Source organism: Hordeum vulgare, chromosome 6H (assembly GCF_904849725.1).
Source record: "Hordeum vulgare subsp. vulgare chromosome 6H, MorexV3_pseudomolecules_assembly, whole genome shotgun sequence".
In the NCBI taxonomy this organism is placed as follows: domain Eukaryota; kingdom Viridiplantae; phylum Streptophyta; class Magnoliopsida; order Poales; family Poaceae; genus Hordeum; species Hordeum vulgare.
Window position 1 is genome coordinate 362246075 of NC_058523.1, and position 23610 is coordinate 362269684.

Sequence of the window (23610 nt, forward strand, 5' to 3'; positions counted from 1 at the left end):
TATGGAGCAAAAGATCCGTTGGATGGTTGCGGTGTTAAAAACCCCGGAATTAAGGGGATGAGGTGGTGTCATCAAAGATTACATGGCGGGTCAGATAAAGATTACAACGAGTGGCGACTTATCGTTCGTCGAAAGATAAAAATGGTAAGAGTCACCCCAAATTGGTGAAGGTTTATTGACATGAATAAATTCAAGACAATCTGGGGCCTAATGTTGGGGATATTACCTGTGGATAACCGACCCTTAGTGGGTCGGGTCATCGAAGGGGCGACTTACCATTCAACGCGTGTCTCGTGGCCCAGAAGTTGGATGGCGGTTCAAGAGGTCGTACGACTGGAAGGTTACCAAGGGAGTTTCCAATCGTGGAGAACACAGTGACTTAGAGATAAGGAAAGCCATGAGAAGTAGCATGGCAGGACTTTGTAAACCCTAAGGCCTCGACCTGTATATAAAGGCGTTTCCCGGGGAAAGATCAGGCGATTTAGAGAGAATCGAGATCTAGGTCAGGCGACTTATGCCCCCTTGTAAGCAAAACCACCATTAATCCACACAAAGCAGGACGTAGACTTTTACCTCCTCACGAGGGGCCGAACCTGGGTAAATCTGAGTCTCACTTTTGCTCACCCCCTTCGAGTCGCCACCAAGGTGCGATGGCTCCATCTTTAAGTCATTTCACGAGGACATCTGTCGTCACAAAACCACGACAACCGGGGTCGGAGGCGAGCCGGAACCAATGCCCGCTGACCCGGGGGAGGAGGCGTCGGAAGGCCCTCTCCCTGAGCCAGCCGTTGGGAAAAGTTGCACTGTCAAAGAGTATGAGTGGACGGCTTCGCACCGATGTGCATCTTGCATGATGCATTGAGGATCTGCTCGAGGGTGAGCTTTGGCAGCCAGGCGGCCTTGCCGGTACACTACTGCTTGGCTCCAGTCTAGCCAGTCGGCTAATCTTCTTTAGTGGTCGTGACCTGTCGGTTGTTGTAGCACGGGTCCGGCTAGTCAGCATTTTTCTTGTTGGACTCGTTGTTCTACCGGGCCCATCCATCGTCGGCTGGTTTGGGTTGACCGGCTGGGCCGGTGCTTCCTTGCTGATCGTGGTGACCTTGACGTGTATGGTAGAGTCAGCCAGGGTGTACTTGTCCGCCTTGATCATGAGGGCCGCTAGGGAAGCCGGCTCGGAGCACATGAGCTTGTGCTTGAGCAGGGTGACGTCATGGCAGCCCTCAGAGAAGTATTGGATCGCCTGCACTTCTTGTACCCCCATCGCATGAGTTGTGCATCTCGGTACAACGCTAGAGGTAGTCGCGGAGCGATTTGTCCGGGCCTTGGACGCACATGGCTAGCTCGTAGGGGCGTCCAGGCCGCTTGTAGATGCCGATGAAATTGCGCACGAATGCTTCCTCGAAGTCGGTCCAGGTGTTGATGCTGCGGTCGGCAAGCTATATAGCCACGTCCAGGTCGAGCCGAGCAGCGTGAGTGGAACATAGTGGACCACCATGCGCTTGTTTCCCCAGGCGATGCCGACGACGGTGGTGTTGTTGAAAATAAAATCCTCCGACTTGGCGGAGCCATTGTACTTGGGGGTGTCGCGGGGCAGCATGAAGCCGGTCGGGAACAGCTCGTTGCAGATGCAGGGGTAAAGCACGCCGACTTGATTGGCCCTTCCTCCTCGAGGAGGTTGGACTCGTCCAGCCAGTGAGGGAGGCGTCGAGCATCGTTTTCTTCTTGGACACGGGGCCCTAGTCGAACGGCGAGATCCGGCCGCACCATCGGGCCACACGAGGCAGCCATGTCCCAATGTGGAGGTGGAACATGCACATCCTTTTGGATCCGGCCGGTTTCTTGCCGCTCGTTCCGTGGGCTGGTGATGTCCGGTTGGTCGTCTTGGTGTCGGGGATGCTTGTCCCTGTGCCGACTAGCACAGAGCCTAGAGTCGCGGGGAGACGACGCTTGCTATGTTTGCTGGGCTCCACCGACCGACGACTGGATGTTGCCTCGGGGATGAGGGAACACGGAGGTGGCCTGACCTGGGTCGAACTGGGTCTAAAGGGTGCTCCCAGTGTTGATGAGTTCGCGGACACGCTGCACCTGCAGCGCGCGCTCCTTGCCCTCTAGGTTGGCTATACCGACCATGGCGCTGTTGGCAACCTTCATGTTGACCACGGGGGTGTCGTAGGTGGAGAAGTTCCAACCGAGAATGTTGGCAACAGCACGACCACGCTGGCGCACCTCGCTGCATCGGCTGGTCTCGGTGCCACCCGGGGTGAGGTCATAGACGTTGTTGTATTCACGGTATGCAAACTCCATCCAGCGCTGTGTGGTGGCAAGGGCGTGACCTCCACAAACAGTTGTTTGCGAGCCGCCTCGAGTTCCGCCATGTCAGCACCCATGTTGGGTGATGGTGCAATGGGGGTATGCATGCCTTCCAAGGCAGCGCGCAGGGAGTTGGCAGCGGACATTCTTTCAATAAATTCTTTAACATAAGCATTAGAAGCATAGTTTTCATAGCAATATTTAACCATGGCAAAAAAAAGATTTGTAAAGAGTAGCATCACACTTTTCAATCAAAGAACAATTTCATAAGAACCCTTAAAAGCAAAAATTCTTTAATTTCTCAACATCATAATAACAATAGGCATCCTTGGCATAAGAAGATAATATTTCATTAAAAACATATTGATAGGGAAGGTGTTTTTAGTGTCTTCAAAACAAAAAGCAAAATCGTGTAATTCACATAAATACCAAGCATAGCAACACAAAGTATTAATTTGATGGCACAAGAGATAAGCACTGTGACAGATAATAAGCATGCCCATTTAATGATTTTCCCCCAACTAAGCTAGTTGGCTTTTCATCTCGAGCACAAAGGGACCGAAGATGATCCAAGTAAAAAAGCTTCAGCAGTATAGTAGATTTTGGGTGGTTCCTCAACCACTAGGTTAGCAAGTCAACTATTTTTTGGTATTTTGTGTTTCCTACCCATAACTAAAGATAGAAAACAACTTATAACAAAAAATAAAATTACTTAGTGATAAAACAAACATGCACACACAAGAATATCAAACGCTACGCTATTGCTCCCCGACAATGGCGCCAGAAAAAGGTCTTGATAACCCACAAGTGTAGGGGATCATTTGTAGCCTTTTCTATAAGTAAGAGTCTCAAACCCAATGAGGATCTAAATTTAGAATTAATATTCTCTCAAGTTCTATCAACCATCAATACAACTCTACTCACGCTAACACTTACTTAAACTAGAACAAGTATGAAACTACTTTGCAGGAAGGAAACTATAAGTACTTAGTAGGTGTAATAGATAGGTTTGCAAGGTAATAAAGAACTAGAAAATAAAAGTTGGGGATGTTTAGCTAAATATTAATTTAGTTAGTTTTTTAGTAGAAAGCTTTTTTGTGTGACACAAGAGAAAAAATTTCCATGGGCAATTGAATATAACATGATAGATACTTGTCATATGCAATGAGGGAGAGGAATACGCTAACACACTTTCCTTACTTGGATCATATGCACTTATGTTTGGAACTCTAGCAAGCATCCGCAACTACTAAAGATCATTAAGGTAAAACCCAACCATAGAATTAAACATCAAGTCCGCTTTACTCCCATAAGCAAAAAAACTCACTTCCTCGGGTGTATGCTTTTGTCACTCTCACTCTAGCCACCCATTATAAGTGAACTGTGAACATATTGCAAACTCTCCGGCGAGATTCCCTCACATGTGTGCAGCACGGAAGGCACCTTAGGACAACACCATATCAACATACAACTCATATCAATAACGTCGTACAACAATTAACCCATCATCTACTTGTTACTCCACAATGTCTTCCCTTAGGATCAGGTCCCCGAGCCGTAGGGAGCACCTCTAGTCGGTTCCGTGCCTACGCCCCCAGGACACGATGCCCTGGTGTCGGGAGGCACGCCCTCGTCTAGGACTGGACACCTTATGGTGGTGCTGGGGTGGTCGGCCCCGAGCGGCGCTAGCACCGACTGCGGGACCCAGCCACAGTAGACCTGGTCGGTGGCCAACGATGCCACCAGCAGCAGCGCTCCAAGTTCCATTGCGGCTGCGGTGATCGCGGTCCGCACCACGTTCGATGACTGCCACACAAAGATGAAGTAGGTTGCCAGGAGTCCTAGAGCCGGCTGGTCCACCTCGAGCAGTCTATGACGTTAAGTTCCTCCGGAGCATTTGCTTTCCCTTTGCTTTCTTCGAGACACTTACCAGTGGGGTTGTGCTAGTGCACCCACTATGTGCAGCCCCCAAGGCTCGGGTCAGCTGCGAAGACAAAATAAATCTACTAATACATCATAGGATAGCCACACATCATTAGATAATAAATGTATAGCATTAAGCACCATGTTTAAGTAGATATTACAGCGGGGAAGACATGTTTTACACCGCTGCATAGAGGGGGGAGAGTTGGTGGTGACGGCAACTAAGTTGTTGGTGTAGATTGTTGTCATTATGGTTGCCCCGGCGGCGCTCCCGTGCCACCGGGAGAGAGGGGGAGAGATCCCCCTCCTTCTTCTTATTCCTTGGTTTTCCCTCTAAGTGGTAGGAGAGATTATCCTCTGTTCCATGGCCACCATGGCTCCCGGAGGGAAAGAGCCCCTCCCAAATAGAATCTCTCTCCCTATTTCTCTCATGTATTCGCTTCTTTTTTCTAGCCCTACACCATTTCTTAAATATCCAGGGATCAGTAACTCCGATCGGGCTTAAATTTTGAGGGGATTTTTAACGGAAAATTATCTTTCTTGTGGAAAAAGAAGGTCCCCGGCCGACTTAAGGGGGAGAAACGAGCTAACAGGGCGCGGCCTACCCCCTAGCCGCGACATGTTTTGTGGTGCGGCCATCGCGCACCGTGTTGCATTGATTCTTCTTCCCAAAATTCACATATATTAGAAAATAATCTCTATAAATTTGTATCGCGTTTGGACTTTGTTTGATATGTAATTTATGTGACACAAAAAAGACACAAAAAATAGGAACTGGCACTAGGCACTGGATAAGTTAGTCCCAAAAATAATATAAAGTGTTGCAAAAGTATATTAAAGTTGTAGAATGTTGGCATGGAACAATCAATAATTATAGATATGAAAGAGACGTATCAATGATCTTCAAACTCCATGATAGCCTCCAAGATCTTCGGGCTCAAATTTATGATCTGCAATACCAAAACTATGAGTTTGAATCTCGTTTCAAGAGGATTAGTATAGCTGCAAATTTCAGTATTCCAAAGATGAGCTCTTCCTTCTTCAACGGGGACCCCATGTAATGGAAGACAGAGAATAAACATACTACGTCATCGCCACCATCACCCTAGAAGGACGCCTGAGTACCAGGGTATGGGCACCACCCATAGCGAGTTCCAAGCTTGGGGAGGTGCCCCAACATCGTATCACCAACACTTTTATCAGTGCCATCTATCTTAGTTCGATCCTTAGTTATGTCGTTATTTAGAGAAATAAAATTACATATTTTCAGTGCTTAGAAATTTTTTATTTGAGATATATCTATCCTTGTATCTGAGTGTGAGAGTTATATAATAAAGATTAGTTGGGTTTGTGTGCTTTACTCTCATGCATCTATCATCATAGTGTTGAAATAAAAGAAATAAAAAAGATCATATGCTAATATCATGAGGAGTAATGACTTCACATAGAAAAATTATAAGTGATAACAGTTGTTGGGAATAAACAATCATAGCATTAGTCATTGATACAATCTATGCAAGATTCTGATAGAGGTGAGGAGATTACCATATAAATACACTATCTTGGACATCTTTTATGATTTTGAGCCCCCACCAAATATTATATAATGAGCAAGTGTTGATGTTGGACATGGAAGACAACATAATGATCATGATAGTTTACATTCACATAGAAGTTATTTTGTCATGGATCCTCTAACATGGGGTGCATGCTTTAGATATTTTGCTAGCCAAAATTCTCCGTACCAAGTAGAGATACTACTTGTGCATACATAACCCTTAAACCCATGTTCTTGCCATGAGAGTCCACCATATCTACCTATTGATTGAGTAAGATCTTCAAGTAAGTTGTCATCGGTGCACCAAGCAATAAAAATTGCTCCTAAACGTGTATGATCTTTTATTGTAAGGAAAAATAATCTTTGTAAGATCTTGTGATGGCAAAGATATAAAAGCAATCGATAGCATAATAAAGTTCGCTATCATAAGGGGCAATATAAAGTGTCGTTCCTTTGCATTAAGAGTTTGCACATCCAAATTCAAAACGCATGACAACCTGTGCTTCCCTTTGTGAAGGGCCTACCCTTGATCTTCATGAATTTACTTTTGTGCAGTAGTCAATAAAGTCTATCCTTATTCCAACCTATTAACTCTCTAGTTGACAAGCATCATGTGTTGGGGATAGATCCATATATATATATATATATATATATATATATATATATATATATATATATATATACACATATACTATTCATCACCCAGGTTGCAGAATAGTTTATTCTTCACACGAGAAAATCTTACGATCAATTTACAAATACATTACATTTGAAATACAAATAACTACATTTATATTGAATCACTAGGTAAAATTTGACAGAATAAAAACAACAATATAGGTCACAAGACGAGAAAAAATGAGTTTATTGTACTTTTGCACTATTTTTGTATGTTCGTAATTTTACGTGACATAAAATATTTTGACGTTGATTTTATTTTTTTACGTTCTCTTTTTTACGTATAAAATAACACAAAATTTACAGAACGTAAAATTACGGTGCACTAATGTTAAATTAGAGGGGGGTGAAGAACATTAGCTCCAAAAATATGCAATGAGTGTTAGCAATCATAGAAGACTAAATGATAGTTGAGTATGTGAACTTGCTAATATGAAAGCTCTTACATAGACTCTCGTCTGAAATATGATGAATTATGATTGTCTCGATGACTAAGGATCATAGTTTGTTGTTTGCCAATAAAGTTTATGCTTTATACTTCAACAATTGTGAATAGATTGTTACTTGTTTATGAGAAGATATATGATGAAAAACTTGCTGATACGTTAAAATTCATGATTCTCGTCTCATGTCCATATATTTTTTACCGACACCTCTCTCTCAAATTATTTGGTCATTATTATCGAGTTTGGCTTTCGCTTGAGAACAAGCGAGGTCTAAGCTTGGGGGAGTTGATATGTCCATTTTGCATCATGAATTCCTATTAATATTATGATATCCATGTCCATTATTCCTCTTAATTATACAATTATTATGCATTTTCTATCTGAATATGCAAGGTACATCACAAGGAGGGAAATTATTGGAAACTGGAATTATGGACCTGAAAATCAAGGAAAAGGTTGAAAATTCACTAGACTCCAAATGACCTGAAACTTCACGGAGAATTATTATGGAATATATAAGAATTATTGGGCCAAAAATATACCAGAGGGAGCCCGCCCCCTTGTCACGCCCCATCGCCTTGTGGGGCCCCAAGAGGTCTCCCGACCCCCCCCCTTCTCATATATGGTGTGTTTTACCCTAGAAAAAATCATAAGAATACATTCGAGACGAAGCACCGCTCTCTCAATGCGGAAACCTGGGTTGAGGCCCTTTTACTCTCCTACGGGGAGATTCTCTCGGGGAAACATCCCTACGGGAGAGGGAAATTGAAGCCATCGTCATCACCAATGCCTCCTCATTAGTGGGAGGACCAATCTTCATCAACGTCTTCACCAGCACCATCTCATCTCAAACCCTCGTTCATCTCTTGTATTCAACCTTCATCTCAAAACCTCAGATTGGTACTCATGGGTTACTAGTAGTGTTGATTACATCTTGTAGTTGATGCTAGTTGGTTTACTTGGTGAAAGATATTATGTTCGGATCCTTGATTACCATTATTATACCCCTAATCGTGAACATGTTCATGAGGTGTGAGTAGTTACTATCGTTTTTTATCGAAAAAAGTAGTTACTATTGTTCCTGAGGACATGGGGAAGTCTTGTTATAAGTAATCATGTGAAGTTGGTATTCATTTGATATTTTGATGGTGTGTATGTTGTTGCTTCTCTTAGTGGTGTCATGTGAACGTCAACTACACGCACTTCACCATGTTATGGGCCTAGGGGAAGGCATTGTGGAGTAACATGTAGATGATGGGTTGCGAGAGTGACATCAGCTTAAACCCCAGTTTATGTGTTGCTTCATGAGGGGCTGATTTGGATCCACGCGTTTCATGTTATGGTTAGATTTATCTTAATTCTTCTATCATAGATGTGGATGCTTGCAAGAAGGGGTAATCATAAGTGGGTTGCTTGTTCAAGTAAGCATAGTGCCTTAGCATCGGTCCACCCACATATCAAATTATCAAAGTAACGAATGTGAATCAGTTCAACATGATGAACATGACTAGACATTAATTCTCATGTGTCGTCGGGAGCGCTTGCCTCATATAAGAGTACTTTCGGGCCTTTGCTTTGCTTTAAAAAGGATTGGGGTATCTTTCTACACACATGTTACTATTGTTATTTGTCACTTGTTACGAATTATCTTGTTACAAAACTAGTTATCATTGTTAATCATAGCACTTGCACAGAATACCTTGCTGAAACTGCTTATCATTTCCTTTTGCTCCTTGTTGGGTTCGACACTCCTACTTATTGAAAGGACTATGATTGATCCCCTACACTTGTGGGTCATCACCAGGATCTAAGATTACACTTCATCATGTGTGCATCCCAGAGCTTGTCCTCCAAGGTACCTCCGGTGATGAAAGCATCACTTTTTGTCGAAGTTAATATTTTCCGTCCACACATGGACTCAAAATACATCAACTTTAACTTAAAATTGGCCAGACTAACCAGGTCATTCTAAATAAAAAAATGAGGGCATTGTCCAAGTATTGAAGGTGGGTAGTTCCTCCTCGGATCTCAGTAAACAACCCCTAGAAACCCTCTAAGATAATAGCCAAATCATCTACCACAAGGTTCAAGAGGGGCGGGGATATCGGATCACCTTCACACACATCCCTCAAGTTCGAAAAAACAATCCAAGCTCCCCACTAATGTTAATGGTGGTTTGCCCTCCCTTGACAAGCTCCATGATCGAGCTAACCAATAATGGGTCAAAGAATTTTAACATAGCTCCTTCAAGAAACTCTCAAGTGACACACTCGTATGCCTTCTCAAATCCAGTTTGAGAATAGATACATCTTATTTCTTCATGTGGGCTATGTGGAGTACGTCGTGAAGAACTGAAATGCCATTGGCGATACTTCTACCTTGGATAAAGGCGGATTGGCTTAGGTATATTACCATATTTGTAACTAGTGCAAACCCTTTGAAAAGTAGCCAAAATGCTACATTGATCAAAGCAATGGGTCTAAATTTCTTAATAAGGTCCGACGTTCAAAATTTTGGAAGCAAGGTGATAATAGGAAATTTTAATTGCTTGATGTCGATATGAGATTTTGTAAAGTCATCAAGCAACTTAAACATCTGCGGGCCAACCATAGACTGAAATCTTTAATAAAAAGTCACTAGGAACCCATTTGAACCTAGTGTAGTATTACTACGCATGGAGGACAAGGGCAAGTCAAGTTCCTTAGGAGTGAAAGGAGCGGTTAGCATTCCATTTTCATCGGTCCTAAGCCGCTAACAGTCTGAGACTCCTGCCCATGTAGACAACTCCGCCCCTCCTTGCTCAACCTAGGCTATCACATCTCTATAGAAGGATTAGACATGTTGTAGTGCCTCCGGATTAGTGATATTATTGGAACCATTTCGCAAGGAGACTATACGACATCTCATACGTCAACAATTGGCAACTGCTTGGAAGTACGTGGTGTTGGGGTCTCCCTTTTTGGTTCATGTTTGAGAGCCTCATTGCCGCTAGTAAATTTCTTCACAAAAAGTGGTAAATATCATATCATCCTCAGTGTTGTATCTTAGATCCCACTTTGCCTCAGATAGCCCAGGCCCATCGGATACCATATCCAATTCGTGGATCTTATAGAGTAATATGGTCTTCTTCGACCTGAGGGCACCACCAAGATTAGACCCCCCCCCGACCCCCCACCACCCTCTAAGGTGATGTCACAACCACCTAATACAATGTTGCCATCGGTCCTTCGCATCAACCAAGGGACCAAGCTAATGAGGAGGAGGATTGTAAGCAACAGTTCATTTATCGTGCATGACACCCACGAAGTTAAAGAGGCCAAAGAGCCCAAACAAAAAAAAGAGAAAAAGAGAGAATGGACAATGCTACTATCTTTTTCCACACTTGTGCTTCATAATAGCACCATGTTCTTCATGATTGAGAGTCTCTTGTTTTGTCACCACCATATACTAGTGGGAATCTTCATTATATAACTTGGCTTGTATATTCCAGTGATGGGCTTCCTCAAAATTGCCCTAGGTCTTCGTGAGCAAGCAAGTTGGATGCACACCCACTAGTTCTCCTTTTCAGCTTTCACACAATTATAGCTCTAAGTGCATCCATTGCATGGTAATCCCTACTCTTTCACATTGATATCTATTGATGGGCATCTCCATAGCCCTTTGATACGCCGAGTTAATGTGACCATCTCCTCCTTTTTGCCTCACAACCTTCACCACACTCTATTCCACCTATAAGTGCTATATCCATTGCTCACGCTCATGTATTGCGTGAGAGTTGAAAAGGGTTTGAGAAAGTAAGAGTGCGAAAACAATTACTTGGCCAATACCGGGGTTGTGCATGATTTAAATTCGTTGTGTGGGGATGATGGAGCATAGCGAGACTATATGATTTTGTAGGGATAACTTTCTTTGGCCTTGTTATTTCGAAAGTTCATGATTACCTTGCTAGTTTGCTTGAAGTATTATTGTTTTCATGTCAATAGCAAACTATTCTTTTGAATCTTACGGATCTAAACATTCATGTCACATGAAAGAAGTTACAAAGGACAAATATGCTAGGTAGCATTCCACAACAAAAATTCATTGTTTATCACTTCCCTACTCGAGGACGAGCAGGAGTTAAGCTTGGGGATGCTTGATACGTCTCCAACGTACCTATAATTTGTGATGGTTCCATGCTATTATCTTGTGAAACTTTGGATGTTTTGTATGCCTTTTATATCTTTTTTGGACTAACTTATTAACTCAGTGCCAAGTGCTAGTTCTTGTTTTTTCCGTGTTTTTTACCCTTTTCAAAGGAGAATTTTAAACGGAGTCCAAACGGAATAAAACCTCAGAAAAGATTTCTTCCGGAACAGAAGATACGCACGGAGCTTGAGAACCAAGGCAGAGGGCACCAGGGGAGGCGACAAGCCCCCTAGCCGTGGCCTGGGGGCGCGCCTAGCAGGCTTGTGGGCCCCCTGTGGCTCCTTTGTCCTACTTCTTTCACCTATAAATCCCCGAAAAATCCAAAACCACGGGAGAGAGCCACGAAAATACTTTTCCTCTGCCACAAGCTTCTGTCTCCGCAAGATCCCATGTGGGGCACGTTCTGGTGCCCTGTCGGAGGGGGGATTCGGACACGGAGGGCTTCTTCATCAACACCATTGCCTCTCCGATGATGCATGAGTAGTTCACCATAGACCTTCAGGCCATAGCTAGTAGCTAGATGGCTTCTTCTCTCTCTTGGATCTTCAATACAAAGTTCTCCATGATCTTCATGGAGATCTATCCGATGTAATCTTCTTTTGCGGTGAGTTTGTCGAGATCCGATGAATTGTGGATTTATGATCAGATTATCTATGAATCTTATTTGAGTTTCTTCTGATCTCTTATATGCATGATTTCATATCCTTGTAATTCTCTTCGAGTTGTGGGTTTTGTTTGGCCAACTTGATCTATGATTCTTGCATTGGGAGAAGTGCTTGGTTTTGGGTTTATACCGTGCGGTGACCTCACCCGGTGATAGAAGGGGTAGCGAGGCACACATTGTGTTGTTGCCATCAAGGGTATAAAGATGGGGTTTTATCTATTGCATGAATTTATCCCTCTACATCATGTCATCTTGCTTAAGGCGTTACTCTGTTTGTCATGAACTCAATACACTAGATGCATGCTGGATAGCGGTCGATCTGTGGAGTAATAGTAGTAGATGCAGAAAGTATCGATCTACTTGTCTCGGACGTGATGCCTATATGTATGATCATTGCCTTAGATATCGTCATGACTTTGCGCGGTCCTATCAATTGCTCGACGGTAATTCGTTCACCCACCATAATATTTGCTATCATGAGAGAAGCCTCTAGTGAACACTATGGCCCCCGGGTCTACTTCACATCATATTTTCAGCCTTACACTTTTACTTTTTTGCACTTTCCGCCTTCAGATCTCACCTTGCAATCAATTGTGAAAGGATTGACAACCCCTTTGTAGCGTTGGGTGCAAGTTTGTTGTTTTTGTGCATGTACTTTAGGAACTTGGCTTGATACTCCTACTGGATTGATACCTTGGTTCTCAAACTGAGGGAAATACTTACTGCTACTGTGTTGCATCACCCTTTCCTCTTCAAGGGAAAAACGAATGCAAGCTCAAGAGGTATCAGCCCTCACCTCCGATGTCATCGTTGTCATGCACTTCCCGAAGAAATTCCTGGTGCGCTTCATCTACAAGCACCACGTTGAAATCGCCACGGCTCGCCGGGAGGTCCCCTACGGCGACACCAAGTTACACCTCAAGGCTTGGCATTTGGAGGCACACATGGAGAATGTGGACCTCGGCCACCATGTTCGGCTTTGTCTCGAGGGCCTTCTGCTCTCCGCCTGGGACGAATAGGCCATCACGAATGCCATCGGCTCCGGCTGCTCCGTCGATTACGTCGAGCCTGCCTCCAAATTGAAGACCGAGATGAAGGTGTTGGCCCTCTGGGATTGGACCCCGTGCCCAAGCAAGGTGTCGCGCATGAGCTGGATCGCTTTCCCCGCTTGGAATGGTGGGGCTCCAATTTACGGGCAACGGGGACTCTAGCGTTGTGTCCTAGTCCACCTCGACATCCATGAAGACCCATCTTCATGCAAGGTCATCTCCAAGCCCAATGATTAGCGGTCCAACATTGTTGATGGAGAGAACGAAGCGTGCGACCGCCGTGAGCGGATTTCCCGCCTAGTTTGTCAGGAACGCAATGACAGAGATGATGAGGTTGACCGTGATAGAGGTTGCCGCCGTGATGACTCCAAGGGCGGATAGGGTTGTGCTGCTAATCTGCGACGGAGTCTATCCAGGGCGCCGCGTGAAGGTTAGTGGGACTCTGTCCGTGAGGACCGTGATGGGCGTCGGGGTGATCGTGATTCTCACGACGGGCGGCATCTTGAATTGTGCCCCTCTTCCCCTGCTCCTTTGCTTGTGGGATCAAGGTATGTGAACTCCCCTGCAGCTATTGATTTGGGGGGGGGGGACTTCGGCTCCAGTGGCTAGGTCGTTAGCCACTCAGGCTACTCCAGCAGCCTCTACGACCGAGGAGGGTGAGCGTGGATGCAGCAATGACAAATCGGTGCGCCCTGGAGATGTTAGGCGCCTCTCGAGGGAGGCTAGCACCCCTCCTTCTTAGACCCACTCTCCCCTACATCGGTGTTGCACACACCACCGTGCTCGAAGAGGTACGAGTCCAAAGTTGCAACTGTTGCTCTGCTTCTCCCAAGTCTGACGCTGAAAGAGCTATGTTCCCCTGCGACCATGCAGCGCCCCTCCCGGACATGTCTCCACTGCACCCTCCTGGCTTCGAGGCATCCTCGACACCTCCCGTTGGAGCTGCTCTCATTTGCACGGAACGGAGGCAGCCACCAGAGGTGAATCTTGGCCTTCCTAAGGAGCTTGTGCGGCTAACGGTCCTAGCTCTTGGTGAGGTTGTTGCTCCTCTATTATCTATGTGTTAGCCTGTTCTTTTACCATCAGCGGCGCCTGCACCCTCTCCTTCCTCGCCTAGGCCCAGGAACCCTACGGCCAGGTGGAAGACGATGGTCGGTATGAGGATCTCCAACAAGGGTGGGATCTCTCTGCAGAAGATCGAAGGCCCTGCCCGTTCACCTGCAGTCCCAGTTGCCCATGTTGTCGAGCAGCTTGTTTGTCGTAGCCTGGGCATCACTCAAAATGGGTCACTGCCTCAACTCTTAACGCTTTTCATGAAAGGTTCAAGGAGCAACTCCCACCAGAGGTGATTGTGTCCATGCGTGATTTCTTCAAGCTTGATGATGCTTCTGTCAACAATGTGGAAGACGCTCTGATCGAGCATGGAGGAGATCACGCCCTTGACTCTGTGGAGCATGGTGACCTCTGCTCGTAGGAGGCGATCGCATTAACAGTATTGCAACTTGTTAGGGCCTCCATGTTTCTATGATTGAACAACTTATCTGTAAGGGTGACCCGTTCCTTCCAAAGGTGGGATTTTAGCCATGTATCAGCAATTGTACCCTCCCCGGAAATGCAGCCCATGTGTGTGCTTGTGTTAGTTCAAGGGATTTTCTGGTGTGCCAATGACAGTATAACCCATCAACACGTTGAGATGGAATGTTCGGGCTCTGAACTGACCAAACCGCCGTGCGACGGTTAATGCTAGCATTGTTGGCTCGTCGTGCCATTTGGTTTGCCCTCAAGAAATCAAATTGAGCTCCATAGACCAATTCACTGTTGCATCCATAGGCGGAAACAAGTTCCACAATTTTGCGCATCGCCCTGCAATTGGGATCAGAGGTGGCATTCTTTTGTTGTGGGATGCAAATCTTCTTGATGTCGGTGACATTGTATCCTCAACCTACTGTCTCTCGGCCACGGCCCTGATCCGCGACTCAGACACTCGTTTCAAAATCACTTCCGTCTACGGCCCCACCGACTCTGCTTGCAAAGGTGCCATTTTCACCGAACTTATCTCGCACAAGCCCCCTCCGGGGGTGGCTTGGCAGGCGTCTGGCAACTTCAACCAAATTTACCGAGAACGGGACAAGAACAAGCGTAGGATCAATGGCAGGAGGATTGCTCGGTTCCGCGCTGCCATCCAATCCCGTGAGCTCAAGGTAATTCACTTGCAAAACAGATCTTCACATGGAGCAACGAGAGGGTCAACCCTACGCTCTGCAAGCTCGACGCCTTCTTCTGCAATGCCAAGTGGGACACTACCTTTAACACCCACCAATTGCACACCCTGTCGTCCTCCCTCTCTGACCACTGCTTGCTTCTGCTTGCAAATGAAAAAGGAACTCGAAGACCGCGTTCTTTCAGGTTCAAGAACTTTTGGGCTTCTCTCCCCGGATTCCATGAGGTTTTCGAGTGTGCTTGGGCTGAGAGAGTCGCGCACACTGAGTCATTTCTCATCTTGCATCACAATCTCAAGAAGACTGTTACCCGTCTCTCTGAGTGGATCAAGCGGTTCTTCTCCAAGGCTAAGATTCTCTTTCATGCGGCTCAGCTTGTCATCCTGCGTCTTGAAATAGCACAAGAGCATCGACCACTCTCCGGTGTGGAGTTAGACCTCCGTTCAAGGCTCAAAAGGCGAGTTCTGATCTTGGCGGTGCTGCAACGCTTCTGCAAAAGTGAATGTGCTAGGATTTCCAACCTTAAAGAAGGATATGCACACACGAAGTTCTTCCATCGCCGCATCAACGCCCGTCAACGCAAGAAACACATCCATCAGATCAAGCACATGCAACCTTGGGTTACTGATCCAAAGCAAAAGGAGAAAATTATCCATGACCACTTCTCGCTGGCCTTGGATAGGGGAGACACTAGTAATTTAGATTTCAATTGGGACGATCTTAATGTGCAACCTATTGATCTCAGCTCTCTCGGTGAGGCCCTCTATGAAGAACAAGTTTGGGCAGCCATCAAGGAGTTAGCATGTGATAAGGCCCCCGGCCCTGACGGGTTCATGGGTATGTTTTTCAAGACCTATTGGGAGATTATTAAGAATGGCATCATGAGGGTCATCAACCTCTTTGAATCCCTCCACACGTTCAACCTGCAATGGCTAAACTCTGCCAATGTGGTTCTTACTCCCAAAAAGGAGGGTGCGAAGGGGATCTCATATTACAGACCCATTAGTCTTATTCATGGCATTGCCAAAATCATCTCTAAGGTTCTCTTCCTTAGACTGACGCCTCACATGGACGCGCTCGTCTCCAACGCACAAAGTGCTTACATAAAATGGAGAAGAATCCATGACAACTTCGTATATGTGCGCAACTTAGCCCGCCCTCTGCGCAAATGCAAGACTGCTCTCTCCTTTTTAAGCTCAACGTCAGAAGGGCTTTTGACTCGATAAAATGGGGATACATGCTCGATAGGCTTTACTATCTGGGATTCCTAAGAAAATACTAGGAATGGGTTGCTGCACTGCTATGTTTGTCCTCCTCGCGGATTCTCCTCAATGAGATATCGGGTCCGCCCATCAAGCATGCATGTGGCTTCAGACAAGGGGACTCTCTATCGCTGCTCCTCTTCATCCTTTCCATCGACCCTTGATGACGAGATGATGTATATACTTCTCGCACCTCGTTGGTTACCCCAAGTGGAAGGTTGAGATGTAGTCAGCAGCAAGTTTTCCCTCACACGGGAACTGTAAGGTTTATTGAACCAGGAGGACTCCTAGGATCAACAAGTAGGTGTCTTCCACCCTGGCGGTAGCAGAAGACGTGGACCTGCACACACAACAAATAACTTTGCTCCCAACGAGTACAGAGAGGTTGTCAATCTCTCCGGCCTTGTAGTTTGCAAAGGATCAAAACACAAGCGGAAAAAGTGATAGTGATTGCACGGAACAGTAAATAAAGCGGTAAATGATGGAGGTGTAAACAATGATGGTGATATGGACGGGAGTCACATGATGTTTACTAGTGATGTCTCTCTCCCAAAAGACGATAAACAACTATGCTTGGGTAAATGAATCACAGTTCGGCAATTGACAGAATTATGAACGCACCGCAATGCTAATTATGCTACATGATAGTTAGAGGTTCCATAGTAATGGGCAGCACGCCAAGACAAGTAGACTGTTTATTCATCAGCATCTACTAACTAATGATCCACCTTGAGATATCTATCCATAGCATCTCGCTTGTATTAAGTTGTGAGCCCCACCCAAAGTGTAAACTCAAAGCAACAGACAACTCCATTAATGAACTATGCGTAAGGTAAACAATCCTTGCAACCGTGGTCACAAGCACTGTTGTTTTCTCCCTGGTGACAACAGAAGATCCCCTAGTCTCATGTTTCTGTCACTCAAGCTAGACATCGAGGGGCATTAACCCACAATCATGTGTAATGCTCCCTCTTGGAGTTGCAATCTAATACTCGGCCAAAGCAATAAACAGCAACGGAAAACATGCATGAATCACTAAAGAACATAATATAAAATGATAATCAAATATATAACTCATCACAATCTGAACATAATCTCATAATTCATTGGATCCCAACAAATCGAGCATAGCAATAGCAACAGAATTACATAGATGCCTTGATCATGTAGGGCAGCTCACAAGGACTAGCCATTGAAGCACAAGATTGGAGAGAAGACATCACATAGCAACTGGTCATGGACTCATGGTCCAAGGAGGACTACTCACGGCACGTCCGGGAAGCGTCCATGGCGGTGGAGAAGCTCTCGGAGCTCAATTCTTCCTCCGGCAGGATGCCGGGAAGAGGTCTCCTGACGCTCCCGATCTCGGAAGCGCTGCGGCGGCGGAACAATGGAGAAATTCGCGATTCTGGATGTGTTGGAAGGGTTTTCTCTCGGAGGAGTAAATATAGGCCAAAGGAGAGCACCGGAGGAGGTGGGACCCACCCAGGCAGCCTGCTTGCGCGGCCAAGGGGTAGGCCGCGCCAGGAGGTCGTCGTGGACGGCCCCTAGCCCCCCTCTGGCCCATCTTCGGTGATCTGGAAGCTTCCGTTACGCTGATTTCTTATATATTTTTCCTGGAATTTATTAGGCTTTGGAAAATTGGGTAAAAGCCCCTGCAAAATAGACATCAGCAAACTGAAACTGGCAGTGGGTGCACTGAGTTAGTAGGTTAGTCCAAATATGTGTAAAATGATATAAAAGTGTAGCAAAACATATAACAATATCACCTAAAAGATCATGGAACAAGCAGAAATTAATGATACATTTGGGACGTATCAACATCCCCAAGCTTAATTTCTGCTCGTCCACAAGTAGATAAATGATAACACCATAATTTCTGTGGTGACATGCTAACACACATATAACAACTTCAAATTAAAGCAAGTAAGATATGCAATTCAAGTCAAGACAATAACAAGCAAGAGTTTATATCTAGTATTGAGATTAGCAAAGTAAGAACATAAAGGTGCAAGAGCTCTCGCTGTCCGTGACTCGAATGTCTCCAAATGGTGTTTGCGTGCAAGAGGTGGGAGATGGGTTGAGTTCATAAAATGTTTTTTTATTGAGAACTCAAACTACTAAACCTCACACTTAGTCTCCTTCAGAATCTTATTTTGACTCATCCCCAGACCACTAGTAAGGCACAAGTCAAAATGATCGTCTCCCTTTCGACTTTGAGCACTCATGCAATGGATGACCGTACGCAAGATATGTTGGCACTTAGGATGGCAAATAGTATAATGATGGGGAAGTAAGACAAAAAGGTGTGAAAGGCCCACATCAATGAGGACAACCATAGGCCAGAGAAAGCCAAATGATAGCTATGATGCGAGGAGTAGGGATTGCCATGTAACGGATGCACATATGAGCTAAGGTAAGCTCTCCAATGGAACTAGTGGGGGTGCATCCAACATGTTTGCTCATGAAGACCTAGAGCTCATTTTAGGAGGCTCATCATCAAAATATGCAAACCAAGTTCTGTAGTGTAAGGGTCCCCACATAGTTATGCATGAATGATTATCTCTATGTAGTACAAATATAGCAATGGAGTACGAGTGTGGATCTTTCAAAAGGAATAGTAGGGTTCCCCCCTTCTCTCTTTTTATTTCTTTTTTCTCTTTTTCTCTTTTTTTGTGGCCTCTTTGGCTCTTTCTTTTTATCTCTCATTTGTCCTCTTTGAGATCTTTTATTTTGTCCTCTTTGGGATATTTTCCTCACTTAAGGGCAACACTCTATCTTTTACATGAATAAAAAGAAAAATCATCACACTTTATAAGAAATACTCAACATAAAGACAAGTGAAAACTATCATGATGTATGCAAATGTATGTCTCTGCCAGTGTATCAAGATATGCAATGATACTAGCGCGTCATGTAGCAATAATTGGGGCAAGGCCCAACTATCATGCGTCTCTAAGATCAAGAAAAAGCATGTATGACATGAAGATCAAGTCATGATATGGTGGATGTTGCATGGAAATGTATCTCGGAAAGGCTATGCAAATGCCTTAATAGGTAGGTATGGTGGCTGTTTTGAGGAAAGATATAATGAGGCTTATGTATGACAGAGTGTATCATGTCATGGGTTTGGATGCACCGGCGGAGTTTGCACCAACTCTCAATGTGAGAAAGGGCAATGCACGGTACCGAAGAGGTTAGCAAAATATGGATGGTGGAAGTGCCAACAATCGAATACTCACATTAGTCTGAAGAACTCATACACTTATTATTGGTAATTCTCTATCTAGTTAGGAGGTTCACAAAGAGACAAATACCCCGAGGAGGAGTGTTTGGGGGTTTGGTTATCCTTGCGCATCCTCAACTCATGGTAACGTGCGGGTACTCTATATATTCCAACCCCTCCAGAGGTTAGCGATCAATTTAGTAGCTAGAGTTCTCAACTAATTTTTAGTTTTTGAAAAACACACGGATTTCCCAAAATACGACACCTATCACTAATAGTCTTAAGCTCTTGGCACCAATATTCCAAACATTACTAAAATCAATACCTCAAAACTATTGCAAGTTACTACTATACTTAAATAGCAACCTCAATTACCTACTCATGCAAGACACACAACTCAGTGCAACGAGCAAACTCTCTAAACAAGATAAGCATGATAACTCAAGAGAGTTCCAAAGTCAACCTAAATAAAAGCTCTTAAAAGATAAGCATGAAAACTAAGAGCTAAGCATGACAGTAGCTATGGAAAGATGAAGAGCACACTAAAAAGTAAATAGCGGGGCGCTCCAAGCATAGCACACAACATATGAAGTGGTAAATATATAGCATGAAGATGGACGAACTGATGATTGTTGATAGAAAAGGGGATGCACGGAGGCATCCCCAAGCTTAGACGCTTGAGTCTCCTTGAATATTTCTTTGGGTGCATGGGGGCATCCCTAGCTTGAGCGCTTCACACTCATGTATCTTCTTTCATCATCTCCCATCGCATACTTGAAAACTCCCTTCATACGAAATTCATCATAAGCTTATTAGAGTGGTTAGTACCCTTAATAAACTGATTCATTACCTCCTGGAAATAAATATTTTCATGAAAATCTACTGTTTATCATGATTGCCAAAAGGTTTTTGCAAATAAAAAGTAAGCTTAGGATTTGCAAAATGATGAAAACGCAAAACATGGCAGAATCTCTGAAAAACAAAAAGCAGGTAGTAAATAATTTATTCGGGGCACTTCTGCAACTCAAATAAAAAAACTCAAAACATATGCCCGAAATTTAATTATATAGAGAATTCTGTCAAAAACTTCAAATCAAAAAGATGATCTCGTGATTTTTGGCGAATTTTTCCGTCAAGCAGACAGAATCTGTTTCTGGGTAGCATGTCACAATTTTTGAACTTTCTTGCAATCGGAGGCTATAACTTGGCACAAAGCTTAAAAATAAAGATACAATGATGTTGCTACAGTAGTAACAAGCATCAAGACCACTAAAACTGAAAGTAAAAACAAATTGGGGTTGCCTCCCAACAAGCGCTTTCTTTTATGCCTTTGAGCTAGGCATAATGCAAGAAGATCAAGTGTTATCAACTCCAAAAGAATAACTTGCCCGAGTAACGGACTCATAAGGTAACTTAATCTTCTTTCTAGGGTAGTGTTCCATTCCCTTTTTTAGGGGTAATTGGAATTTAATGATTCCCTCTTTCATGTCAATGATAGCACCAACGGTGTGGAGAAAAGGACGTCCCAAAATAATTGGACATGAAGGATCACATTCAATGTCCATAATAAGAAAATCAACGGGCACATAATTATCATTGACAATAATAAGAACATCATCAATTCTCCCTAAAGGTTTATTTATGGAAGAATCAACAAGACGAACACCAAAAGAACAAGGATCATAAGGTTTCCAATCAAGCATATCATACATTCTTTTGGGCATAACGGAGGCACTAGCTCCAACATCAGACAATGCAAAGCAAGAGATATTATTCAATTTATTTTTGACCATAGCATCCCAACCATATTCTAGTTTCCTAGGAATAGAAGTCTCTAACTTGAGCTTCTCCTCCCTATCTTTGATAAGAGCATTGGTAATATGCTCGGTGAAGGCAATATTGAGTGTACTAGTGTGGGGGTCTTTAGCCATTCTTTGCAAAAAGGTGATAACTTTGGAAAGACTACAATTGTTAAAATCAAGATTACTACCATTAATTAAAGTGGTAGTAATGTCATCTAAGATCATTCTTTTAGTAGTCTCTAAATTCAAAGGACTTTCTTGTCCTATAGTTGAGGTATTAGCATCACCATTAATAGGTCCATTGGGAATAGGAGTGTGATGGGTGCTAAAAGTTTTGAGATCCTCAACAACTTGTATAGTAGCAATGGTAGTGTGTGTAGGAAGGCTCTTAATTATCTATTCCACTTCCTTTTCTCTAGCCCATCTATCCTTAAGTTTGGCTAGCATCCTTATGTTATCATTAATTTGGACTTGGATAGCATTCATGGGTGTAGTGTTCCTTTCCTCACGTGGGGAAGTTCTAATTTTAAGCATCTCTACGTCATGAGCTATGTCGTCCACCTTCAAAGAGAGACAATCTATTTTTTTTCTAGTTTCTCTTCTACTTTCTTGTTGAAGGCTTTTTGAGAAGTGATAAAATCTTTAAGCATGCTCTCTACTTCAGAAGTGGAGTTTTTGGTGCTAGGATAATTGTTGTTGTTCCCATAATTGTTGGATGGGAACGGTCTAGGATTGCTACCAAAAATAATCATATAAGCATTGTTATTAAAGTTGTTCCTAGAGATAAAATTAACATCAACTTGCTCTCTCTCTCTTGAGCAACCAAAGAATTTAAAGGAACATCATGAGGATCAATAGGAGCTTGCTTAGTAGGTAGAGTCATGATAATGTCAACCTTATCATTAAGGGAGGAGATCTCCTCAATAGAGTTTACCTTCCTACCTGTTGGAGCTCTCTAGGTGTGCCATTGAGAATAATTTGTCATCATCTCATCCAATAGCTTTGTGGCAGCACCAAGTGTAGTTGAAATAAAGGTTCCTCCCACGGCCGAGTCTAACAGATTCCGCGAGGTAAAGTTCAATCCTGCATAGAAAGTTTGGATAACCATCCAAGTAGTCAAACCATGTGTAGGGCAATTTTAACAAGAGATTTCATACGTTTCCAAGCTTGAGCAACATGTTCATTATCCAATTGCCTAAATTTCATAACGTTACTCCTCAACTGGATAATCTTAGCAGGCGGGTCATACTTCCCAGTAAAAGCATCTTTGCATTTATCCAAAGAATCTATGCTATTCCTAGGCAAAGATTGAAGCCACACTTTAGCTCCTCCTCTCAAGGAGAAAAGAAAAAGCTTAATTTTAACAATATCACCATCTACTTATTTATATTTTTGCATATCACAGAGCTCAACAAAATTGTTCAAGTGCAAAGCAGCATCATCTCCAGCATCGGAGAATTGATCTTTCATAACAAGGTTCAGTAAAGCAGGTTTAATCTCATAGGACGTGGCTCCAGTGGCGGGAGCAGCAATATGAGTGCAGATAAAGTCATTGTTGTTGTGACTAGTGAAGTCACACAACTTGGTGTTCTCGGTGGAACCCATAGCAGCGGCAACAAGCAAGAACAAAGCAACTAATTTTTGTTGTGGTTTTTGGTATAAGACTCTAAAGCAAAAAACTAAAAAGCAAACTAACAAGACTAAAAAGCAAAGGTAAAGGATAGCTTGCAACTCCCCTATCTTGAAGACTGGAGTCCCCGGCAACGGCGCCAGAAAACTTTGCTTGATGACGAGATGATGTATATACTTCTCGCACCTCGTTGGTTACCCCAAGTGGAAGGTTGATATGTAGTCAGCAGCAAGTTTTCCCTCACATGGGAACTGTAAGGTTTATCGAACCAGGAGGACTCCTAGGATCAACAAGTAGGTGTATTCCACCCTGGCGGTAGCAGAAGACGTGGACCTGCACACATAACAAATAACTTTGCTCCCAATGAGTATAGAGAGGTTGTCAATCTCTCTGGCCTTGTAGTTTGCAAAGGATCAAAACACATGCGGGAAAAGTAATAGTGATTGCAACAGAAAAGTAAATAAAGTAGTAAATGATGGAGGTGTAAAAAATGATGGTGATATGGACCTGAGTCACATGATGTTCACTAGTGATGTATCTCTCCCAAAAGACGATAAACCACTATGCTTGGGTAAACGAATCACAGTTGGGCAATTGAAAGAATTATGAACGCAACGCAATGCTAATTATGTTACTTGACAGTTAGAGGTTCTAT